General features: G+C 35.9%; 1 long non-coding RNA gene across 2 annotated transcripts in view; it reads left to right on the top strand.

The window, feature by feature from the left end:
* Positions 1-14,679, top strand: part of LOC307152279 — a 29,076-nt gene extending 14,397 nt beyond the window's left edge. Inside the window, exon 4 of one of the 2 annotated variants that reach the window (XR_013819988.1) lies at positions 14,476-14,679. This is a non-coding gene — a long non-coding RNA (uncharacterized lncRNA). Of the gene's footprint in view, positions 1-6,305; positions 7,047-14,475 lie in introns of those variants that run through there. The other variant, XR_013819989.1, reaches the window with a different exon arrangement.
* The last annotated feature ends 11,744 nt before the right edge of the window (positions 14,680-26,423 follow it).

The raw sequence follows: 26,423 nt of genomic DNA, 5'->3' as shown, positions 1-26,423 counted from the left end.
CTTCAGATTCTCTCTCTCTCTCTCTCTCTCTCTCACCCTGCTCTTTATTACACTGAAACGCTTCTGACCCTGACTATAATTCCCATTCTATTTCAAGGAGAGCATCGCAATAAAGCACAAATCTAGGGGTGGGAGTGAAATCCAATGGGGTCCTGGATTGTGAATGTCAGCGCGAGCAAACAGAGGGGGATGGGCTGGAGAAGAAAGAGGGAAAAGCGCAAGAACAGAGAAAGGGAGAGTGTGCGATGGCTGACTGTGAATATTTTCGCGCCTCTTGTGTTCTATCTGTTATTATCGCGGCGTTTGACTCGCCTCTTGACGTGTCAGCCCCGACTTCAAAAGAATCCAGGCACTAGCCTTCCCCCCCTTATACATGCTTCGGCATCGCTTCTGGGATCGAATTAGGGCAAATCCATTATACTGTTGCCATGGAGACCAAGGCACAAATGCTGATAAAGTGTGTGCGCACATGCATTTTTTTTTTTTTATCTCTCGCCCAAATAGGCTCGATGAAACAGACTGCATGCATGCATGCCTCATACCGACAGCGAAACTCCCTGTGTTTTCCATGAAAGGTCTGACTCCGATTCGGGAATACTTAAGTAGTGGAGCGCCTGCAGGAGTGCTGAACTTACCCATACTATTATTTGTTCTACCCATTTTTTAACAAACAAGTATTCATTACTTCAATGAGCTCACTGTTTCTGCATTAAATTATTACATTGTTAAAATTTTTAGCTAACTGTGAATTTGTATTTGTACATTCCTGAAATACATAACTTCACTCTAAATTGTCATATGGACTCATGCACTTTCAGTAAAGCTCCTTTAAAATGATGTGTATTGTGAAAAGCGCTACAAATAAACGTGAATTGAATTGAACTATCACTACCGGTGCCAATTAAGGGAAGGTTGGGAGCAGCCACAAATAATCTGTCACTTTCATTGGGCGGCTACAAACGCCAGAGATGGTTATCATTACAAAAACAAGAGCATGTTCAATCAGACGGAGGGATAAATCACGCCGCGACTGACGGGAATGAAGGCACCGGGGGGCGAGCGATAGGCTCTGTGTCCCCTGAATATAAAAACACATGCAGTACAGATGCTTACAATGCCGCCTTTAAAGGGAGAGTTTAGCCAAAAATGAAAATACTGTCATTGTTTACTTGCCTACATGCTGCTATGATAAAGCTGATTTGTAGTACACTAGTGCTCAGTTGGTTTTGCTTAGAGATGCACCGATGTATCGGCCAATAATCGGTATCTGCCGATTAAAGCAACACCAAAGCACTTTTCCTCTTCGGTCCCCCTACAGGTTGGAAGCGGAATTGTCCATTACCGCTGTCGTAAATAAGTTAGCCTACCGTCGCACGCACGCTATTTGTTTATCCAGCACCGGCTTAGGAAATAACGATGTCCACAGACAAGGAAGAGTATGTTGCATGATTTTATGAAAGTATGATGTATTGCGACATCAGAAACAAAGAAAAACAAAATAATGACGTATCTTAGATATTTGGGTTACACTTTATTTTAAGGTGTCTTTGTTACCGTGTAATTATACATTTAAGTACTGAGTAATATTAATTAAGAAAATGTACTTACTAGGTAGGATTAGGGTTTGGTTGAGGGTTAGTTGCATGTAATTATGCATAATTTACTGTTATTACTATTTTAAGTATGTAACAAGGACACTGTAAAATAAAGTGTGACCGATATCTGTACTGGAAAACCAGACAAAATATACTGAGTAGTCACTGTTCACAAAAGGACAGACCCGTAAATGAGATTTGTTCACTTAAAATGTCCGTTTGATGTTCTTTAGAGATGTGCTCGAGCAGTTTTCTCAAGGCAAGAACGATTCTGCGCACACAGCATCTGCGGGCCGCTCTGTAATCCATGCGACCTTTCTTTGTGTTCAAGCCGTACAGTAAGTCAATACTCTCTTTCTGCCAGCACAATCTTTAAACTCTTTTATTTTATGCAGACAAGCAGAATTCCACATTAGCTTATTTCCAGGGGGCGCCGTTGGAAGTCGTGGAAGCACCTCTAGCCATGTCATTATAATATATTATACACAAATTTGCCTCAGATCACTTTCATCCCGGGCAAATGGCTGCGGAGAGACGGAGAAATGAGAGTAAAGGGAGGCAACAGCGCGGCCGTGCGCCACCATTCAACAGAATCCAATTTACAGAGGCAATGAGGGATATGACACATAATGTATACTAATTTCACATCAGGCTAATATAACCTCAAACATGCTCCTCTTTACAGAACGCGCATGCATAAACGTCCCCGGCCTCATCCGACGCTCAGAAAGCTAAAATGCTAAAACGCCACAGCTTGACACACTCTGAAGATGCTTTATGAGAGTAATTGCTGACTTTTATTTCCTCAAACTAAATAGAATTAAGCAATAACGCAACGTCAAATGTGATTCACGCATATTGAAAGTTGAAGACATGTCGCTCTAGATTTAATATCAATGACCCCAGTGGCACTGCTGCTTATAAATTTGAATATGTGGAAGTATGAATATTTGAGAGCTACTTCTTGAGATTTAAATCTGTTCCTCCCTTGTTTGGGTTCAGAAGACTTTTAGTGGAATATGGCTCATGAGACATTTGCATTTTTAGAGAATGTCCGTCCCTGGTCACTATACTTTCTATTACAGATTTGCGCTAAACTTTTGCGATATTTTTCTAAATGTCGATTAAAAACGATTGCCGTTTCCATTAACCGATGTTATGCGACTAAAACATAATTTTTTCCTCTCGCAATAAGTCATTCCCAAAATCATGGCAACTGATGTTGGTAGGTTTATGTATATCTCAGTCACCACATATTTGTGATTGTGAATAAAGCACCGTTTCCATCCAGCGAGCCGAAGAGAACAAAATAGTCACTTCCTGATAAACTGGCGCTAAATATCACTGAGAAAATTAGAAAGTTGCCGCATTAGGAAAAGCCACTGTCTAAAATAATAAAAAATAAAATAATTTCGTATATAATAAATTAGGTTACTTGTGCCTCAGAGTGTGCAAACGAAAAATAAATTCTATATACAAAACCCTCAGCAATACCCATTTAGAAGAAAATTTTTAAATCAAGACTTTTAAATTATATGATTAAATCAGACGAACATCATTAGCCGCGTGTCCGTTACCCTTCAAATTGCGCAAATTGAAAGGAAACATGTCATTTGTGCAAAAACTCCTACATATCGCAAAAAAGTTTTTAACGTTCGAATAAGGTGGTTTTTCAGGCAATTCGAAAAAGGAATATTTCGCAAAACTGCAATGGAAAAATTTTTCTCGCATTTACAGGTCACCTGACGTACGTTAAAGTCGATCATTCTTTAAACGTACAGTATGTAATTTTTTTCGCCGCTAGGGGTCGCTAACCTCTTACTTTAACAAAGGCGTAGTTTGATGACGCAACATTTGCTAAGAATTATGGATCTTGTCGTCAACGTCAAGCCGACCGATCTAATAATGTTTATGGATGAGTGAATACATCGATGTTTTTATCATGACTGTGATATGAAGCAGTTCGGGATTGCTAAGAGACAGCTATCAGCTCCACACGCGACGCGAGTCCCGCGGATATAAAAGGAATATGGACATTTCATTTTACTGAACTACACGCAAGTGCAGAATTACTGCTCACAGGTCAGTTTATTAGACAAATTAAACTTGTGAGGTAACGCAGCGCTGTTTCACTTGGTCTAACATTACACTATCACACTAAACTGCATTTAAATGTGTTTAAATTGATGTGTTAGTTTGTCTGTATGAGACTAGCAGTAAGCTAGATCAACATTAGAATAACATTGATCATATTCTAACATTTTATCATTGTTGAACTATATAACATTGATTCGTTTTATGTAAATGTGCTCACCTGTTTAATAAAGTACATGTAGGAGCGTTTGTCGCCTTGGTTACTATCAGAGGGCTCTGGTTGCTATGGCAGTACGAGCGGAAACCAGAGACAACGCAGATATGACGCCATTGACGGCGACAAAACGGAAATAAAGAAACGGGACGTGTCTTCGAATTAAATTACAAATTTCTCCTGGTTTGAAAGTTGTTGGAAACAGTCGGGATAATGTACGTACACAACTAAAAAATATATATAACATAGATATAGTGATTTTTGCTATTTTTAAAGCAGAAAAGTTACATATTGTACCTTTAAAGATGATGTGGTATGTTTGGACAGAAGACGAGACAGAGTCCTTTATTAAACCCATAAAAGACAAAAGTACCACGATAAATGGCTCAATCAAGAGCTTGAAGCAGATATGAGGGAGAAACACCTTATATGTGCCGCTTATAAGTATAAGGGTCTTTCCTTGCCATTAATGCTTGAATAACACTTCCATTAAAAATAATGGCTAGTGTTCCCATTTCGTGCATATGTTCAATTCACAACATTGGATGGAAACATAGCTTGAGACGATGACAATAGTACTAATTATGTGCTTTATTTAATGTTAGTCTGAATACCATTTTTCCGTGATATGGGAAACGCTGAAAGTATAGCGCCGAATATTGCAGATGGCGTGATTGACCAATCAGAATCATGTATTCCACAGAGTCGTGTAATAAATGTTTTTATTTTACTCCAAAACGCAGCATTATCACTCTTTTTTTATTCGCACAGAAGAAAGCCACACTGAAACGACGCGAGGGAGAGTCAAAAGATGACAGAACTTTCATTATTTGTGAAGGTAATTGCTTTTCTTGTTCTTTACATCAGAGCCCGTGTCCTTGGCTGTCTAAACCAAAGGCTCTGTAACTGTGAAAGGCCATTTATCTGGGAGACGTTCAGATAAATGACCAGCTGAAATCCTCCTCTTGGAGATGTTTCACATCCACATGCAGAAGAACAGCTGTACTCGTGTGCTTGCATGCTCGTGAAGCACATATCTGCGTGTTGGCTGGAAGAGATACGGCGCAGCATATGACCGCATATCTCCCTGTTGACATTTAGAGAGTTTTGGTATGCAAATGGAACTCCATGTATGTGCCATCTGTGTAATGTCTTTTGTTGCATATGTGTGGCTGTAAATTGAGCCCGAGAGAGACGCCATTTCACATAATCAGGCACAAAAACACAACCAACACACATTTTTGGGGGTCAGGGACAAATGGTGGAATGTAAAAATGTAGATTTTTTTTTTTTTTTTTTGTCATACCAAACATAAAAAAAATATCCTAAAACATTTATAAAAGCTTAATTTTTCAAGTGCATTTTTTACAAGCAAATATGCGACTTAATGTTTTAGTAGACCACCAGTAGAATTTACACGTTATTTATTCATTTATTATTTGTCCTTAAATAAATATTTGATGACTTCTAGCTACTTGCTTCTAAAAAATTATTAAAATAGCCAAAATTTATAATAAAAAAATATTAAGCAAAACCCATTAAGCAAAACATAAAATTGCTGTGAGATTGTGTTGGACATTTTCTCTACAGTCTGTATAATCTTTGTTCTAATATGCAAATGCATGCATATTAAGAAGATGGTGCCTATTTGCACATTTTAACAAATTAAAACCTAAGAGAAAATTCTTTGTGAATTTTCATATGGCAAAGTTTTATTTTGATAAACCAAAGATAAAATTGCCTCTTCGCCTGTAGTTTCTCCCCTTAAAATGGGTAGTTCACCCAAAAAACGTCATTTACTTTAGGTAGGGATGCACCAATATAGAAAAAAATTGGCCGATACCAATAATATTTGAAAGCTGAAAACCAATATATTGGCCGATAAATCTAAATAAAAAATTTTATATAATATTTGAGAGCCTGATTACAAAAACAATAGTCTTACCATTAAAAGCCATGTCCCAAACACACAATTATAATGTTCTCATTATAATTTTATGTAGCCGACATGTTGCACTGAACTGTATTTAACTATTTGAAGTGATTCCAATCATATTTCAAGCAATTCAAAACCATCATGTTAAACAGTGCGCATCTGAAGTGACTAATAATCCATTATTTATCGGCTTTAATATATCGGCCAAATTTTCTTATCAGGCTGATAACATAACATATATATCGGCCGATACCGATATGGTGGCTGATATATCATGCATCCTTAACTTTAGGCATTTCTTTCTTTTGTATAACACAAAAGAAGTATTTTTTGGTGAACCATCCCCTGAGGAAGCAAATGATGGCACATGAAGACAAAAGAGAATTTCCTTCCACTTTTGTTTTTTGGATGCATGTTCTCTGCCAGACCGAAAGTGCTTAAAAAAAGTTCATTTATCACTTCACAGATCACTAGTTCCTGTTAAGAGCGCCTGAACGCGCCGGAGAGACGCGTTTGTCATGCCGAGAGAGATGCATTGCGATTTGCACAGGATTGTGTGAAGCTTCACCCCCCGTCCCGTTTCCTTCAACCACTTCTGGGGCCGTCCACGTCCACACACACACACACGTGTGGGGACGAGAAACATCTTTTATCACAATTGTGGGGTGCAGCGCGCGGTCCAGATGGAGGGATAAAACATGCATGAGTCGCCCGCAGCTCTGAAAATAATTATACTCATTTACTAGAGACAGAGAGAGTGCATCCAACCAAGTCACCACCCATCATAGAGACAAGCTCCCTGCATACTAATGAAGACATGAGCCAATGACTGACCACCACAGAGAGAGAAACATGTGAGAGAATGTGTGTGTGAAAGATTACAGAAGGAGTGAGGGAGAGTGTGTGAGTGATGCCCAACAGACCATGTACAGGTTTAGAGGAGTTTAACAGTATCATGGTTCTCCATGCTGAACTTAGTCGGCATGAAAGGGAAGTTGCGCCAGTCGTTTCTTCTCTATTGTGACGTATATCCGAGTGAAGCGCTTCTCAAACAAGAACAAATGTGGGCGGGGCTTGGTTGTGTCTGTGAGGAATTGATTGGATGGTTGTGGTTTGCTATTGGTGGATCTCATGTGAGTGACAGGTTGCCCCGCCCACTTCATCAGAGAAGAGAAGCGATGCTGCAAGAGGAAGATATTCTAGATTACCAAGAACATGAATTTAAAAAAAAATGTGCATTGATAAACCAGTCATAATAAACTACAATATTGCATAAAATTGTCCACTTTGATTTCATGATGACTAAATGAACTTCATCTGTGGCACAGAAAATCATTTAATTTGGTAAAATTTAATTCATACATTTATAGTCCGAAAAGTCCATACAGTATAAACTTAGTACAGTTGGCAATATGTAATATGAAGCTGCCTTTATGTAAAGAGGTCACATGGTGCTGCGCTCATCCAATCAGTGATACTGACACTGAAAATATGCAAATAAAGATGTTAACCCAGAGTTTAGAAATGTACAGGGTGAAACGTCAGCTCATGAATACCCAGGATTAGTTGTTAACCCCAGGTTATTTATGAGCAGTGTGAAATGTGAATCAAGATAACCCTCTGTTGACCCAGGGTTTAGACTGACCCAAGGTTAACTAGTTCAAGTGTGAAAGCCGTATAGTGTTAAACTGAAAGTTCTTCTCTCCTCTGCATTCAGCCCTATCTTTAAACTCAGTGTCGTTCACAATGCTGCTAATTTGCTTTCCATTTACTTTAAACACAGTTTGTGTTCTACTTCACAATATTAAACATAAAACTATAAGGATGCACCGATATGAATATTTTGGCCGATACCGATAATTCTTAATATTTGAAAGCCGATAACTATGGAAGCTTGTTTCCGCCACTGAATTTTTATCTCACAATTCTGACTTTTTTTCTCACAATTGCGAGATATCAAGTCAGAATTGTGAGAAATAAAGTTGCAAATCTGAGAAATAAAATCGCAATTGCGAGATATAAAGTCGCAATTCTGAGAAATAAAGTCGCAATTGTGAGATATAAAGTCAGAATTGTGAGATATAAACTATTCTGAGGTAAAAAAAAAAATAAAAAAAAAATGTTTCCCTTATAGAATTGGACTTTATATCTCACAATTGTGAGTTTATATCTCACAATTCTGAGAAAGATGTCAGAATTGCGAGATATAAACTCACAATTATGTGTTATAAAGTCAGAATTGCGAGATATAAACTCACAATTATGTGTTATAAAGTCAGAATTGCGTGATATAAACTCACAATTATGTGTTATAAAGTCAGAATTGCAAGATATAAACTCACAATTATGTGTTATAAAGTCAGAATTGCGTGATATAAACTCACAATTATGTGTTATAAAGTCAGAATTGCAAGATATAAACTCACAATTATGTGTTATAAAGTCAGAATTGCGTGATATAAAGTCGCAATTGTGAGAAAAAAAGTCTGAATTCTGACTTTATAAGACGCAATTGCGACTTTATTTCACGCAATTCTGACTTTATATCTCACAAGTCTGACTTTATAAGACGCAATTGCGACTTTATTTCAAGCAATTCTGAGAAATAAAGTCATAATTGCGAGATGTAAACTCGCAATTGTGAGATAAAAAGTCGCAATTATCTTTTAAAATGTTTTATTTTGTGGCGGAAACAAGCTTCCATAGATAACCGATATATTGGCAGATAAATCGAAATAATAATTTTTGAGTGCCTGATTACAAAAACAAAAGTCTCATGCCTCAAGCACACAGTTATGATGTTCTCATTATAATCTTATGAAGCCGATATGACAGACTTGCGCTGCACATGTTGCACTGAACTGTATTTTCCTCTTTTTAAGTGATTTTAATCATATTTCAACAATTCAAAACCCTCATGTTAAACAGTGCGCATCTGAAGAGTCTCACCTAAGGGAAATAATACATTATTTATCAGCTTTAATATATCGGCCAAAGTTCCTTATCGGGCCGATACAGATAGCATTAGAAATGAGCATTTATCGGCCGATACCGATATGGTGACCGATATGTTGAGCAATCATTGCATGGGACAACAGCATCATTATACCAAAATATTTGACTGCAGAATCAAGAAAGTTAGTGGTCATTTGAAACCAGCTCAGACTACAAGTGACTCTCGGCCTGCAGAGACTCTTCGTCGTGTGTGTTTGGGATGTGCATTCTGCCGCCAGCGCTACAGTAATTGATGAATGGGCTGTTTAAACGGTGGAATATGAATGAACAGCAGGTCCCCTTGAGAATATTCAGCAGTATTGTAATCAACCCTGCTGATAGTGTCCCTACCTTTGACTAATGGCCTTAAAAGAAGCCTCTTAGAGCTCCGTTATTAAATTTACCATTCACGCAGCCAGACGTCCCATCTCTGACCCAGTCGGACACGGACAGAACGATTAGTCGCTCACAGACGGGGAAAATATTAAACAATATACCAGCTCTGGTATGCATGCGGCATTTTGTGAAAAATGTAATTAATTTAGTCCTCCATGAATGATTCAAACAGAGTTTTTTATGTTTGTTAATGAAGTTTGAGATTCACTGACAGTGTTTTGCAAAACCAGGTCACTTGCCTTTTGTCTCTATTGCATTTATCATACAAATGCAGCCATAATTGAAATATAGTTCATGTAATATTCTTTTGTGATACCTAAAATATTAATAAGGTTAATGAGGAGATTTGGTATGTATATGTACATGTACATGCTGCATAAAAGGTCATAATAAGGTGTTAGTTGGTTACCATATCAGAATTATTTTATTACCTGTTCCAGTCTCTCTCTCTCTCTCTCTCTCTCTCTCTCTCTCTCTCTCTCTCTCTCTCTCTCTCTCTCTCTCTCTCTCTCTCTCTCTCTCTCTCTCTCTCTCTCTCTCCAGTGAACCTGTTTGAAAACTTTTCCGGTCGGAGGTGGGAATCTGCTCAATGAGCCTTGATTTATGTCTTTCGATATTAACACATTTTTCATCCTGCGGCCGGATGGAAAGCAAAGCTGATGAAGGATGGGAGGTAATCAAGGGTCTAATGTGGAGCAATGCCGGACCACAAATGAGTAATGAAGTTGCTAAGAATTCAAATGGCATTAGTTCAGACATTATATAATGAATATTGCATTGACTTTCAGACATTCTGTAATGTCCTTTGGTAAAGTAACGACAGGTAACGGATCTGTTTGTTCCACTTTGTGACTATTAATCATGTGGTCTTTTGAAAATCACTTTTGTTTACATTGGGTTTATACTATCATTCATAAGTTAGGGGGCGAAGTTTTTGAAAGAAGTCTTTTCTGCTCACTTTTTGTTCAAAAATACAGTAAAAACAGTGAAATATTATTCCAATTTAAAATAAGAGTTTTCCATTTTTTTCATATATTTTACATATTTCATATATTGTAAAATGCACTTTATTCCTGTGATCAAAGCTGAATTTTCAGCATCATTACTCCAGTCTTCAGTGTCACATGATCCTTCAGAAATCATTCTAATATCATGCTTATGACTGATAGTTGGTGTTCATTTGACTAATAATTGGTCAAAACATTAATGCATTGTGGAATATTGCATGAAATGCATGCCTTGTATAAGCTATAAGATCTGCTTGTATTAAACATGTATAGATTCAGAACAGTACACTAATAAACGCATGCAAGTGGCCTTTAGCAACTGTCCTCTGAGACTCGGCATTGACAAACCTACAAGCAGTAATTGGACCATTACGAGTCCCTGGGATCTGTATTGATTTTTCTGTTTTTAGGGCCCAGTCAAATAGTCATGGTCTAGACATCAGGGCTTGTTTCTTAAGTCCTTCCTCCATAATCAGCATATGTTGCCTGATCTTTGCGCATTTCCATGTAGAGTTTAATAGAGGATTATGCTGGTTTAAAAAAAGATCATAATCATCTCTCTAAATCGCACTTATATCCTCCAGTTTCTTGAGAGAACGGAAGGATAGCATGAATAATTGGCTTTTGTGGTCATGATGAATCAGGCTATTGGACATAGACCCTCACCTTTAAATCCAAACCCATCACGATATGGATCGGGAATGAAGAGAAACCTCCGGCACAGCTTCCATAGTAACCAGCAGACCTTGTGAGACCTAAACCAAAATAAAAATCAGTGTGTTTTGTGAGTGTTTATGCATTTACATTTAAGCAGAAGCTTTTATCCAAAACGACTTATAAGAGCATTTTTAAGTTAAAAGCTGTAGTGTGTAATTTCTGTATCACTGGAATTGCATGAATAATGCCTATGGATTTTTGCAGGGATTTTTGCATGTATTTTTGTCGGCCAAAACTTTTGAACTAAAATTGAATTTTAGTCGTCTCAAAGTCAATGGGTTTTTCTTTAAATGCCTGAAATAAGGTCTGTGGTGAACACATGCTCAAGATTATTTCACATTTCATTTTATGACATAAAATAACCCTCTTGTGATTTAAAAAAATGTTTTAATAATTTTTAAAGTTTGTCTTGAAAAAGGCAGTTTCTATCAAGTGGCTTAATGGGACTAACGAGGTTGTTAAACGTCATCAGCCGAACAGGTAAACTCATCTAATCACTTTACAGCCTCGTTGTGTTCATAATCGTGCTCTTGCAAACAATTACAACTCGAACTTTCAGGGAAAACGTTTTTTAAATAAAGACTAAAGACTTTTAAAATCCAGCTTTTACTGTTGTTTATGTGTCTATGTGGTGTTTTTAATGTGCTTTAAGACAAACCATGTGTAAATTCATAAGTCGACACCATTGCTGAGTATTTTCTCCTTAAAACTGCAGTGAACCAAAGACTCAAAAACACGCTTTGAAATCGCTGGTGTTTCTGACGTCACAAACTACCTTGTAACCAATCAGATCAACGTGTGATCGTCAACCAGTGGATCTCTGAGCTGAGGGAGTGAGTGGAGGTCGGGGCTCATTTGCATATTCATAGAACCACGTATACTAAATGAGGCAAGGGTGACGAGTTACATTCAAGATATTTTAAGGCATGAACACATTTTGTTCAGGAAAAAATGTTTAAATATGTAATTATGGTGATCAAAGATGAGTTTTAAGAGAGAAAATTATTGACTACAGGGGGACTTTAAGAAGCTAATTGATGGTGACGTTGAAGTCATGCGACCGTGTTGTTACATATACATTTCAATCTATATATTTTAGCGTGTCAACAATCAGCACTATTTTTGAAGAGTGTGCAAGTGCGCAAAATGTGGGAGGGAACTCTGGAGTATGACGTATGAGGGAACCCGTGATGAATCAAACATTTCTGCTACAAATATTCATATTATCATAGAAGAACTGGGATAAAAGTTTATAGTTCAGATATAAACACTGATGTCTGGTAGCGTCAAAATAGAGCAAATCACTTTTTGAAAGCAACTTCAAATAATGATTGTATCGATTACATCGTTACACCAGTAGGTGGCGGCAAGTGACTGATAATAAATGTGTTTGTCATTAGATCATTCATTCAAGAGATTCGTTCAAAAACGCTGAATCATCCAGTAATGAAGAAAGTGAAGTCTTTATGAGTGAGTCATTGAATCATTCACTCAAAAAAATTCAGATTAAACATTTTAAATAGACTGCAGCAATTAACATTTTGTCAGAACCTCTAGTAAATTACATGTTATTTTGTTTAGTTGTCTGTTCAGAATCGTTGTCTGTTAACGAAAATCGTGCACATCAAATATCTCGGAGATCTCGAATAGATCAATAAGTTAATACTCCACCTGCATGTGACGTCATTAGCGACAGGCCTATATGTGGTGCGACCATGTTACTGTGGTCTTGGAAAACGGGGGGAATAGTTGGTTAGTTTCACCAATGATGCATTGCACTATGGTAGTTAATCATGCATCATTGTACGGGAAGCATTTAAGGGAGCGTTCGGGAAAGAGTGAGTTTGGGACGGGCCTTGACTTGCTACTGGCTGAAATATTCATCAACGGCTGTCTGAGCGAAACACATGTGCTAATGCCTACAAGCTCAGTGCCAAGGGCTCTTTTCACATCGTCAGTCACAGGACATCACATCAAACGCCCATCTGAACGAAAGAAAGGCCCAGTGCAGCCAGATGCACCAAACCTGCCCACACGCTCCCGGATAAAAATACTCACCGATGACAAACAGTGTGGATGTGGCTCACAGATGATTCTCTGAAGGGTCTGGTGTGATGTGCTCATGTGTAGTCCTCTATAGAGACCATACATCAATGACCGTTACCACACATAAGAACATAGGAACAAAGGACATAATGAGAAACCAAGGAAGAAAACGGGAAGGAAACATGGAAACCAAAGGGAACTAGTGTGGTAAAGTTGATTAATCGCAATTAATTGAATCTAACATAAAAGTTTGTAAATGTATATGTGTGTGTTAAACACATATTACATATTTACAAACTTGACACCATTGACAGCACTAAATGAAACACAACACAAGAGTCCAAAAACAGAATATAACCATTAAGTATATAATTATGATATATATATATATATGTGTGTGTGTGTGTGTATATATATATGTATATAGGAAAAAATTTAATTACTTTTAGTTTTATAAATATATATATATATGCATATATGTGTATATATATATATATATATATACATACATATATATGTGTGTGTGTGTATATATATATATATATATAAAGATCATGGTAATTATAGCAACACCCTGGAAACCATAGCAACACCCTGGCAACCACATAAAATGACAGGGTTGCATATCAACTGTTGAGACTTGTCTTAAAAGTTAGTCATCTAAATGTTTTTCTTCAAGACTGGTCCTAACTTTATGAGGTCAGAAACACAAAAAGGTAGATTGGTCTAATTTAAATTGAAAGAGTAAGACTGATTGCCCCTGGGTTAACTGATAGTTAGTCAAATTAGTTCTTAAGACACAGTTTTTACATAGGGGCTAAGCTTATGCAACTGGACCTTGGTAACTATATAAAAAGACACTGATAACTATAGCAACACCCTGGCAACCTCATAGCAACACCCTCGCAACCACATAAAAAGACTGTGGTAACCATATATAAAGACACTGGTAACCACAAAGCAACACCCTGGTAACCATAGCAACATAAAACAATGTAATTCAAAGGGAAAACCAATGACCTTACAAACAAAAAATGAAATCTAGTGGAGCTGAATGTGTTATTTCATGTTTATCCCGGTGGTATTTAGGCTTACTGGTTTCAGTCCATTCAAATTAAAATTTGCTCACTGTATATAGTATTTCCAAGGCTAGCCTTAAAATAGCAGACACTGTAAATGTTTTATTAAAAAGTTCAATTTATGGCAAAGCCTTAATATCTACAGATATCCTGGCTCTGAGAGCAGGCAGGGCAATATGACACAAGATAGATGCGTCTCATTTGAGACGAGCTTTGCATATTCAGGAGCCGCTATAATAAAGTCAGATGGATGGGGTGTGCATCGTTCATGATAAGTAGAGGAGGAGGAGAGAGAGAGAGAGAGAGAGAGAGAGAGAGAGAGAGAGAGATGTAAACAGTGAGTGACACGCTGCTCTAAAATAAGCCCTTCATAACCCTTGTGTCTCCTACCTGACAGGAGCTGTAAATCCCCAATGTAATGATGATACGGCAGCAAAAGCAGCACTGAACGCGCTCCGTGAGGCCTGAGGATACAATACATCTGAATGAGCAATAACTCAAGACGCGAGTCTTCTTCAAGGCCCTAAAAGACTGATCAAAATATAGCCACGCATGATGACTGCCATTGAAGAACTTACTATACCCATCAGCAACTCTCAAATCCGGCCGCATCTGCTTTAAATGATTAGTTGAATTTAATAAAAAAAAATTATCGTAAGTGGTTGCACACAATTGATTTTAGCTACATTTAAACAAATGCATTAAGTTGAACTAAAATTGGTTAAGTTCAACTTAATGCATTTGTTTAAATGTAGCTAAAATCAGTTGTGTGCAACCACTTACGATAATTTTTTTTATTAAATTCAACGAATAATTTTTTTCAGTGTAGGCTCTTTGTTTCATTCTATGCATATTTCTATATGGAAGCCCATTTCTGCCACATAGAAAAAAAATCATGCTCTCATAATTCATAATTATGACCTAAAATGTCGAAATCATAATTATGAGGTGAAAAGTTGAAATTCTTACATTAAAAATAAATTATGTAATGAAAAGTAGAAATAATGACTTAAAAAGTTAAAATTATTCAAACAAAAAGTCAAAATTATGACTTAAGAACTTAAAATTATGACTGTAAAAGTCAATTATATTATTATTTTCTAAATAATGACTTGATCGAATTGATCATTTAAAAAGTCATGCTTTGGTCAGTCATATATGACATAAAAAGTCTAAATTATGACTTAAGTCATAATTATGAGAGAAAAAGTAAAAATTTACATCATAATTTTACATTTTCTTTATGACTTTATGTCAAAATTGACTTTTTTTGTCAATTACTTATTTCTTATAGGTTAACTTATTTTAAGTCATAATTTTGAATAGGTATGTCAATTTATGGAATCCCATTACCGCCAGATAAGAAAAAATAAATCATGCTCTGGTGAGTCATAATTATGATGTCAATTTCGATTTATCTCATAATTATGACTTTTAATAATTTCAACTTTGTATGTCACTTTTGACTTTTTGTCATAATTTAGACTTTTTAAGTAATAATTTGTAGTTATATAGCTCGCTGAAACAAATCATGTATGAATATCTTTATCTAGCACTGAAATGGCATCTTATGCCATATTTTATTTCTGTTCAAGTTGAAATATTGTTTGAATGGAAAATTATGCATACTTTCTATTTAATGTAAACTACCTATTGTTTCTTAAATACAGAATGTGAAACATTGCACAAAATGTTGATCACTATCACTCTCAGATTAAAAGGTTCTTTTTAGAACCTTAAAGGGTTCCCATCATGGTATCACTTTATGGACTTAATTTTAATTAATTTTTAGTTTTAATTCAATTTTATGAATTAATCAGCACATAAACAGACTTTATCACTAGAAACATTTGAAATAACCTGTCAAACATGAAAGTATTATACAATCATTTAAGACATTTCACTTTATATAGAACCTTTCTGGCATAAAGCGTTGTTTAAAATTGAGTTCTATATAGAACCGTTTTTCTAAGAGAGTGTTGCCTGTTTAATTTACAGTGTGGTATCTAATTGCTTGTTGCAATTCCAATTTCTTAACTTTCAAATCACGAGTTAAAGACAAAGATTTAATATTGCTCCAGTTCAAATGCATGGAAGTTGAGTGCATTGCATTGTGGGATACAGTATAGGCCTATTCCTTCCAGTTTTCTGTTTGTTTACTGCACATTTTGACGAAAGTCAAGTCTGAGAATTCACACAGAGCAGTGTATGCTTACCATTGAACAATTTGTGGTTGAGAGCGCCACCGTGTGGTTTCAATCTGCTTCTGCTAGTCCAAAACAAAAAACCGCTGCGAGTGAATGACTACCTGACGCCTGAAAGTAATCATCATGCTTATAATCATCGATTTAGTAAGTAATACATTTACTTCTTCAAATCCCTGTTAGTTTTCATCTAAATAGCCTATGTTTGGTAAGCATGGTTGTTTACTTGATATTACAAGCTTCTCCAAAGTCTATAAATAATTTCTCAGTGTCCCTTTGATTTTCTCAAAACGAGTTTCATGCACAGGAGTTATTCTTACATGCATTTTTAAAACACTAGTCATATGGTTTGGTAATAGTTTGGAGTTTGAAGCTATACAGTGTGTGCAAGTTTAATGGGAAAGCTAGATTAGCCATTGAATTCACCCTGTGGAAATGCATTAAATCAGTTCACAGCAGACCGAGTGTTCTGGCATGTTAGACTTTGAAAAAGAACACGCTTGCTGTTGATGTTACAGCAAAAGGAGCTTTGCGCGTCTGTCACGAGTCTCGTTTGGGAATTGCATTAATTTATTTATTAGGCAGAGATGCCAAATATCAGTTTAAGTTAGATTAGCTGGAGATCCACTTTGAGGGTTTGACAGTAGTGAATAATTTACAGAGACAAACATGTAGATTAAGCACAAGCAGTCTGTAATGTCTGATATAACACGCTGGCACGCGCGTCCTTTCTTTCTTGTTCGCACCGCCATTTTAACATCAAACCCTCACGCTTTGTTGATGGAGTATCAAATGCGTTTACAATGAAACTCGGTCTTTGGTGGAATACACAGTTCTGAATGGAAATTGACAAATAAATGCATGCGTGTGCGCTGAGAAAAATAATTGCTGAGCTGAGGTGTGACAGGCTTTGAATAGCGGAGGAGATAATGACTTTATCATCAAAGCGCTGGATACATGACAGCCAGAGGACTGGAAATGAGAAATAACTCACTTCACAAAGCACACATGGATCAGCTGATGGCAACTAGTCTGCGCTTATTATATTCTTATTTGAATGACAAAACAAACAGAGATTTGAGCCTATGTTTGCAGGCTGAACACCTCAAGTTGGTTCGTTTTCATTTGATGCGAGGCATTTAAATTCAATTTTGGATAGACATCTTCAGTTGTTTATCATGTGTCTTTTTATGTTGGTCTGCTATGATATTATCTGAATATGTTTTGATGTTGCTTTAGCTAGCTGGTGCTAGCAACACAAGGCCATGTGTTCGATTCCCTCCGAATGCATGAGCTGAATGAATGCAATGCAAGTCAGTTTGGGTAAAAAGCATCTGCCAGATGTGCAAAAGTAAACGAGATAAGCCGTGCAGTAAATACGCCCTCAAAAACTGCATGCGAGACAATATGCAATAAAGCAGTAATAATGTAATAAAAGAAGATATTTCAACAGTAAACATTCCAAATAAAAGTTTGCATTGTAAAATACTGGCTTGTTTATTCGTAAAACTGGAAATTTTAGGTAAAATCAAGAGCAATGCATTGTGGGATACGTCAGACTGCACATTTTGCCAAATTTAGTAGGTAATCAGGGTTTTCTCTGCATACTATGAATTTTGCATACTATGCACAGCTTTCATATACTGTAGAAAGTAATGTGCTATTATGCATAGAAAACCCTAACAGAAAAAAATACATGAATTTCACATCTTCCACATATTTTATATGTGCTTTTAACATGTTTTCACATGTTAAAAACATGTGACCATGTGTTTTTGCGCATGTGAAATTCATGTGTTTTTTTCTGTAAGGCTCTCTGCAAATGTCTATTGAAATAAAAGATTGGCATTCAGTTCATCTGTTTTATTCAAGTGTTTGCGATGATTTCCTTTGCTCTCTTCTCATGCGTGCGGCCTTTGTAATCTCACACTGATATAGCAGGGGTGAGAAAACACAAACACACAGCAAACAAACGCATTGTTTTCTCGAAGCACACACTCTCGTTCTGCGTTTGAGATTCTCTGGAGGAAGTCTTTCAGTCGCCCTTCACCTCGCGATCAGTGTGTGTGTGTGTGTCGTCTGTCAAACTCCACGCGGGAGAAGAAAAACACTCCATTCCCCGGGTAATTCATCTCCTGCTGCGCACAAGAAAAATGAGTGGAAAGAAAGTAAATACGCTCCATTCAGCGACAGATGCATCATGGGATGCGTGTTGTCTTCCTCTCCACTGCCTCAATCATGCGATCCCACACACTGATCTGAGGGAATACAGTGAAATAACGATATTGGCCTTGACATTTTTGCTCTGCATGTTTAATTGTGTTCATCATGTAGGAGCAAAAGATGCAGATTCTGACCGGGAAGAAGCCATTAGTCAGATTACACACACCGTCTGGGTCTTTACAGAAGCCAATACCTGACACCAGACCCTTTTATTGCGGAAGAATGATGGCAATTCTAGCGTGACACATTCATTTCTTTGGTTCAGACGTGCTGAATAAAGGGGTTAGATGAGGAATTTCTTTGTCATCTCGGAACAAAGCAATAAGGAAATATGATATTTTGTAAGAGGGAGTTTAACTATATCATATGGACCATATGGTTAGTTCATATATGAAGCACTCGACATACACTGAAGGAAGTTCAAGAGTGAAGTTCTTGAATACCACTGATTTGTCCCCTAAAATAAATGTATTTTATGGGATAAACGTTCAAATAAATGGTGTATAACTACAAAAATTAAACATTAGTGTACATCATTTAATATTTCTTTATTAATTGTGCATAATATTTAGCCATTTTTATAAAAAAATATATTATACCGTAATAATTTGTTTTTATATTATTTAAGGGATGAGTCGAAATTTATTAGATTTTTTTTCTCTTTAATCTCCAAGAGGCCAAACAAGAAAAATGTATGTTATAACATAACAAATGTTATGTTGTGTTGTGTTATGTTGTGTTATGTTATGTTATGTTATGTTATGTTATGTTGTGTTGTGTTGTGTTGTGCTGTGTTGTGTTGTGTTGTGTTGTGTTGTGTTGTGTTGTGTTGTGTTGTGTTGTGCTGTGTTGTGTTGTGTTGTGTTAGGTCAGTATTTGTTCTATTAATTGAAAGATATCAAAATGAATTACTTTAGGCCAAACAAGAAAGACCTATGGTACAAATTGTATTATATTATATTATATTATATTATATTATATTATATTATATTATATTATATTATATTATATTAGCATTTATTTATTTTTTTACTAATTGAGGGATGCATTTTTCATTTGATCTACAAGAGGCCAAAAACAACTTACAAACTGTACAAAGTTTAACATGTAGGTTTCTGTCCAATAAATGAGATTAAATTTAAAAACTTTATGAATCTAAACTTTGGAAAGGGTTTAAACCCCATATTTCCCTTTTAAATATATGTAAATATATAATAAATATACACTAACATTCAAAAGTTTGGAGTCAGTAAGAAATTTTTATGTTTTTGAAAGTCTCTTCTGCTGATCGAGGCTGCATTTATTTGATTAAAAATACAGTTAAAATAGTGAAATTTTATTACAATTTAAAACAGCTATTTGTATGTGAATATATAGTAAAGTGTAATTTATTCCTGTGATCAAAGCTGAATTTTCAGCATCCTTACTCTAGTCTTCAGTGTCACATGATCCTTCAGAAATCACTCTAATATGATGATTTTAGAAACAGTGTGTGTGTGTGTGTGTGTGTGTGTGTGTGTGTGTGTGTGTGTGTGTGTGTGTGTGTGTGTGTGATTTATATGACAATGAACAGTCTTATTATTCCATGCCATGTTGGATTTGTAATGGTGTCGACTTCAGACAGGCGATCACATGATTATGTATGAGAGCGTAAAAGCATATTATGATGCCGTTGCAATCAAAGGGTAAAGTTCTGTATCCAGTGAATCTCAGAGGTGTTTTCAGCTCCAGTGCACAGCAGTAACGGCCTCCGATTAATCATGAAACCTCTCTTTTGGGTTTATTCCCTCTTTCCCTTCATTCCAGCTGTCTGAGTCTGAGGTACATGACATTAATTAAACCCACGGTCATCTGACTTCATCTGTTTAGTGACCAACGAGAAGAGTGCAATTGTAAACACTGGTCAGATCTAAAGAAAAATAAGTGTGCATTTGTGTTGCTGGTAAGGAATTATTTGGACACTTAAAAAATGCATGCAAACTGTTATCTCGGCCTCTTGCTGCTGTACAAACACAACACACATTCTCTGAGACACTGACAGATGTTTCCAGCTCAGTTCCTCATTCGAAAGCCCTGCATCTAGTGTTCACTTCAAAGACACATTAGGGCTGTTATTAAATGTGATTGCCAAACATTCCAATTATATTTAACCATCATGGATCTAATACAACACTCCCACCTTGTGGCCTTTTACCTGAAAGGCACGAGTAAACCTGCATTGACACGGAAGGCACAATCCATAATCAACGTAATGTAGCCTACCAGTCATTAGGAGGCAGAGACTACATGTACCAGTTAAACTTTTATTAACTTGTAGGCTAATCTTTATAAACTTTTTTTTTTTTTTGACTCGGTCTGTCTTGATTCTGAATCTGAAGGTTTAATCTTTTAAGAATTCATGAAGCTTCGAAACCTTTTTGAATCATTTGTTTCGAATCAGTGATTCGGAGCGCGAATCCAAACGGCCAAAGTCACGTGATTACAGTAAACGAGGCTTCGTTACGTCATAACTGTTTCGAAATGCTAGGGTGCGATCGCTTATACTGTCTATGGGTGCGATGATCTCTGTGAACCTATCATTTGTGTAATAGAAAATAACAGTTTTAGTTGATAGTCTCTTATTGGTCTGATTAACCAAGCTCTCCAAAATGTAATAAAATGACACATATTGTACATTCATATTTAATGGCATTAGATGATTTTAAACATTTGCAATTCGTTTGTAAAATATGTTTTCATCCATGTTTTGGCTGAGTTTTCATTGCATTTACACAGTTTTGACCAGCAGGCGTCACCCAGCGTGTGGCGTTTCGAGCGCTTCGGAACAGTGAATCATTTAGCGAATCAATTGGTTCAATTGAATCAAAGTTTCGAAAAGCTCCGTTTCTCCATTCACTATCAAAATGTATTTATTCGGAGATGTCTCGAAGCAGATTTCTTACTAGTCCAATTATAATTGCAAATATGTCTAATTATCATTCTGACTTGTGAAAATTCTACATTTAAATTATTTATGGATAGTCAATACATAGTTTCATATGCCAATATGTAGCCTCTGTGTGTGTGCTATAATTTGTAAGGGATAATACACAGTTATGGCCTGTCATTATTGCAAAATAATCCCAGACAGCCTATTACAACTATTTGCTATTACACAGTTACTCACCAAATAAATAAAAATACACGGACATTACATATTGGTTTGAGCTTAAATTAGCCTATATTACTATAGATTGTTTTTTTTTTTTTTACATATACAGTACTTTAGCTAAGCATTGCAATGAGTAGCCTCAATGGTCTTACCTGTAGTTCTAGATTAAAACAAATAGCCAACCACAATTAGAAGAACTATAGTACATTTTATATATAGGGCAAGTGCAATCAAGAGCTTTAAAGTCTGGACCTTCATGAGTTATGGACCAAGCTAGTTTTCTCTGTGTAAAATCTGTTCTGTTTGATGTTAGGAAACACTTGGCTTTCTGATATTTAAAAAGATTTCATAAATCATTAAGAGTCTGATGAAAGTAAAACAATATCTGTTAGTAGGAAATAAGCATTTTCAACAGAAGAAAATTAAAAGGTTCCAAATGCTTAAGTAATATAAAACTTACTTCTTCGTTAGCAAGGAATGAAGATAATTAGTCTATTAATTAATTGCAGTAATCAACTTTGCATGTGGGTTATAAGTAAGTTTTTTAAATGGTTACACCATAATATAGCTCTTGATAGTAGATTATAAATTAAATTTACAGAAATTAATAAATTGTGAGTGGTGTGTATCCAACTTCATTTAGCTGTGCGATAATACAATTTATATTTTTGCGACGATATAAACAATCATGCTGCCTAGATTTGCTGTATTGGTTTATAATATTCTGTCTCTAGAAACCTAATGGTTAAGATTCACATCACTAAGAAAAACTGAGCAAAAGAAATACTAATGTTTGACTTAGCAAACACCACAAATGAATTCCCCTGTAATCTAAAGCATATTCATCTTTATCATTGCAGATTTGCCCCATGTTTGATTCAAGTGTTGAGACAGGGTGTACACAGAGCAGTTTCATCCTCTTTAATGCATCTGGAGCATTAGTCTGGTATAGATAGCATGATGATGATGTTTCCCAAAGATATAGGTGAAGGTGTGTCTTTTTAAATGTGTGTGGTCTGCTTACATTCCTTCACCTTCAGCTAAGCGTCTCCTGGGCTGTGTTTCCAAATCGACCCCTATTCTCTCAGTCCCTACATTACCAGTAAAAGTCCTGCCATATGTTTATTCCACCCATGATTTCACTAATTAGTTCTTCTGGCTGAAAAGCTGTGCTAATTAGCAAATCAGGTGAGTGGAACTAAATACTGAGGACTTTTACTGTCTGAACCTGGACTTTACACCTCTGTACATTATATAGTCCTTAAAAGAGTGAATGAAAACGAGCGAGTGAATTCGGACACTGAGTCGCCGGAAAGGCTGCCGCTTTGCATAGTTTGTGCTTTTGCTGTTTAATAATCAAGTCAAGTCGGCTTTATTTATATAGCGCTTTTAACAATACAGATTGTTTCAAAGCAGCTTTACAGAGATAACAGGAAAATAATGCAACAAAGTTTGTTTCTAGAAGAAAATAGCGTCACAGTCCAGCTTAAGTAAGATCAGTGATGGTTCATTTTTGTTGTAAAAAAGTTATTAATTTAGTTAATTTATATATACAGCCGCTCTGGAGAAAACCGTGATGTCATCGTCCAGCTCAGTTCAGTTCTCATATAATGGTGTCAATGAATGGAATGGAAACAGATCAATAAATCATTTAATAATAATTTAATAATATTAATTTGAAACTAAACTTAACAATCTGGCAGCTCCAATGGTAATGAAAAGATTTATCTTGAAATTTGTTGTGGAAATGATGTATAAACCTTAATTAAACAATTTAAAGGGGTGGTATAATGCCCTTTGCACAAGATGTAAAATAAGTCTCTGATGTCCCCAGTGTGTGTATGTGAAGTTTTAGCTCAAAATACCCCACAGATATTTTTATATAGCATGTTAAAATTGTCACTTTTGTCACCGTTTTGTGTCTGTTCCTTTAAATGCAAATGAGCTGCTGCTCCTGGCACAGGGGGTGGAGCTTCAACAGCTTGCACTCACACAGACATGCACTAAAAATTTCTAAAACGTTTAGCCTTTTATGTTCAAACCGGAGTCAGACAATGATGGAGAGACTCAAGAAGAAGTGACAACATGTAGAAGCAACAGGACATTTCTGAATGGTTAGTTGATAAATTTATGTAGTTTATGTGTAGTTATCTTCTAGTCATTGATTAGCATATTCTGTCCTGATAATCTATAAATTGTGTTCAGGGGGCGGGGTTTATGTAAATTTTAGGGTTAGTGATGTCACTAACCTGGGAGGAATGTGGTGTAGTCTCTACCAGCCGTTTGTTGTAGTCCTTAAAAAGCAATTTCTTTAAAAGCAAATATCTCCCTTTGCTTTGAACTTTGAGCATTGTAACTTTGCAGATGTTGTTTATGCTCAAACAGCAACATTACGCACTAACTAAAGTTAGAAAAGTGAAATCATAATCAATCCCCTTTAATATTCAATTAAAAAGGAATTCATACCTGTATGGTATTACGCTGTACCCACATTGGACCAGTGGATAGGAAAATGAATGGATGGATGATTCAGCTGCGGGCGCCATCTTCTGGCATGACCCTCACAGTGCATTATGGGTATTCTCTAGCATTCTACATCAGTTGTACAGTACACTCATTATTGCAGTGCATTATGGGATTGAATGAGTGCACTCGATGGTTTCAAACACCAATACAAATGGCTGTCCCCTCAAACATTGCCCTATTTAAGGGTATAGGGGGCGTTTTGGGATACAGCCCGGCTCTCACTGGGCGACTCCATCTGAACTTACAGCTCAGCTGCAACATATTTGTGTGAGTCGTGGCAAACGGCCAGAACAGTGTGCCAGATGCACTCACTAACCTCTGTTGAGGGATTTCAGGACAAAGAAACAAAGACAGAGACAAAGAAAGCCAATATACAATCACTTTGTGTTTGTGACTGTTTCCACAACAGATCTTGCTCATTTCATATGAAGCAAAGCCATTATTTTTCAGGGTTCAGGTCGTGATCTGACAGAAACCTATAGTTTCTGTAAATCTGTTTTTTTTTTTCATGCATGGTCGACCAACAAGTATTTAAGGCAAGATGCTGCAGGCAAAAACATTTCGTTTTTTCATCCACTGGTAAATTGTGAGATTTTGGGCTGTTTTGTTTTACATAATGTTTTGTTTGAGACTAGTGGAAAGAAAACATCTAAAATAAAGTTTATATATCTTATATATAATAAGTGTTTATATATCGATTTGCATCTGTAGATTTCAACAACAATACATATCTTTAAAACAGTTTTTTCTCCTCTTCAGCTGCACTTACAGACACCAAAATGTACAGGTTTATTCCTATCTATATTCTGAAGGTTTATACTGAGGGGTTTGTTTATATATCATTAGCCTGATTTTATACAATATTTTATTTCTAAAAACATGTTTTTTTTTCTTTCTGGCATATCTTTAAAGAGTTTTTTGTCCACTTCAGTAACACTTACACACACCAAACTTTATAGATTTATTCCCAATCTATATTCTGAAGGATTTTACTGTGGGGTTTGTTCATATATCATTTGCCTGCTTTTATACAATATTTTATTACTAAAAACATGGTAAAAATTGATTTTTTTCTGGTATCTTTAAAGAGTTTTTTTCTCCACTTCAGTAACACATATACACACACCAAACTTTACAGATTTATTCCAATCTATATTCTGAAGGATTTTACTGTGGGGTTTGTTCGTATATCATTTGCCTACATTTTTATATTCTTTTATCTATAAAAACATGGTGACATTTTTTTTTCTGGCATATCTTTAAAGAGTTTTTTCTCCACTTCAGTAACACATATACACACCAAACTTTACAGATTTAGCCCTATATCTATATTCTGAAGTATTTTACCGAGGGATTTGTTAATATATCATTAGTCTGATTTTATACAATATTTTATTACTAAAAACATGTTTGTTTGGAGTTTTTTCTCCACTTCAGTAACACTTACACACACACCAAACTTTACAGATTTATTCCAATCTATATTCTGAAGGATTTTACTGAGGGGTTTGTTAATATATCATTAGCCTGATTTTATACAATATTTTATTACTAAAAAAAAGGTGAAAATGTATTTTTTCTGTCTGTTGACAGTATTTTCTGAGTGATAAAAAGAGAAATCCCAAATCCCTTAAAACATTTAAATCAAATATCAACAAAATGAAACTTTGAACCTGGCTTTATCAAACGTTTAGAACAATGCCTAATTATTTAGACAATGCCTAATTTGCATATTTAAAGACAACATTTCAAAAAATGTTTGCATATCATAATATTATCAATCAACTGGGAACAGATACAGTAGATAAAAAAAAATACATACCATAGATACAAAAATATCAAACCAATTGCTATGTATTTTAAAGAACAAATTCACAAGAACACACTTCATTTCATTTGGGATTTTGTTGGGGTTTGCCAGGATGTTAAGTGTTCTGAGTAGCTGTTAGGCAATTGTTTCTTAATGTCTCCAATCACCAGCCTCAAGCCTAATTTATAAAACATGTGTTTGCACAGATTTGATCATAGATTATGCGTATGCTAAAATCCAACGGCAACGATCAGATTTATAAAAACGTTCTTTGATGTGGAAAAGTGCTCAGCACTTTACCTTGTGGCAGAGTCAGAGTACTGCAGGTATTTATAAGTCTAAGCAACAATGAGAATAATTAAACCCTGTACACAGCATTAAAGTTAAATTATTTAGCATGCATACTTTGGTTTCACATGTTTATATTATTT

Source organism: Squalius cephalus (assembly GCF_949319135.1).
Source record: "Squalius cephalus genome assembly, chromosome: 24".
Classification (NCBI taxonomy): domain Eukaryota; kingdom Metazoa; phylum Chordata; class Actinopteri; order Cypriniformes; family Leuciscidae; genus Squalius; species Squalius cephalus.
This window is presented reverse-complemented; position numbering and strand designations above follow the sequence as displayed.